The following is an 867-nucleotide window of genomic DNA, read 5'->3' as shown; positions in this document are numbered from 1 at the left end:
TGCGAGGGAGGGTTGACGATGAAGGGGGAAGGAGAAGGTGGGTAGGCGTGAAGAGAAGTAGGAGTCGGAGCAAGAGAGGTGCGTGGGAGGAAGTAGGTGAGAGGCAAGGGTAGGAGGTTAGATGAAAAGGGGAGGAGAGTTGAGCCCATGTGGCGCAAAGGAGCGAAGAGAGAAGATTAATCCCTGTTCACGGCGCAAACGGGAGTCTGGATGGCCCCCTGTGCAAGGACAATCCAAACACGGACAGGTGTTCCAAAGCGTGATCGGTCTGAGACCAGGGTGTAATTGCCAAATCAGATGTCTCAGAGGTGTTCCACGAACCATTCAGCCAAGCAGCGTACCCTTTGCCAATGTATAGAGAAGAGCAGAGAGAGCAGGAGATGCCATAGATGACATTGGTAGAAGTGCAGGTGAAGGAGTCGGTGATGTGATAGGGTGGATGATGGGTGCCGGTGGATGCCAGTTCCAAGCAGTTGATCTTTTTGCGGGCACCTGCCAACGCGCTGTGGACTGGTTTAACTTTTCTAGGCGTGCCTCTCGACTCAACATCTCTCCAGCCGAACTCTCGGCCCTTTGATCCCTCCGACGCTGCACTGACATCATCATAACACCAGCCTATAAGGGTGAAGCCATGGTGATATAGCGTGCGGACCTCTACAAGGCCGAAGCTCTCCGCCAACGTCAAGACACCTCATTCTACCGCCCTCATTCTACCAGCTACCAACAGACTGTGTCCTCCACTATCCATGACCTCATTCTCTCCTCCCATCTCCCTGCCACCGCCTCCAACCTTATTGTTTGCAACCCACGCACCCCCACCATTTACTTCCTCCCCAAAATCCATAAACCAAACAACCCTGGCCATCC

At 53.7% G+C, this 867-nt stretch overlaps 1 long non-coding RNA gene across 5 annotated transcripts in view; it reads left to right on the top strand.

The window, feature by feature from the left end:
• The window catches only part of LOC106868233 (uncharacterized), a 274,184-nt gene that overhangs the window by 205,055 nt on the left and 68,262 nt on the right, over positions 1-867 (top strand). The window lies entirely within an intron of this gene.

Source organism: Octopus bimaculoides, chromosome 20, assembly GCF_001194135.2.
Source record: "Octopus bimaculoides isolate UCB-OBI-ISO-001 chromosome 20, ASM119413v2, whole genome shotgun sequence".
Lineage (NCBI taxonomy): Eukaryota > Metazoa > Mollusca > Cephalopoda > Octopoda > Octopodidae > Octopus > Octopus bimaculoides.
The sequence above is the reverse complement of the archived record's forward strand: the minus strand, read 5'-3'. Positions and strand labels throughout refer to the sequence as shown.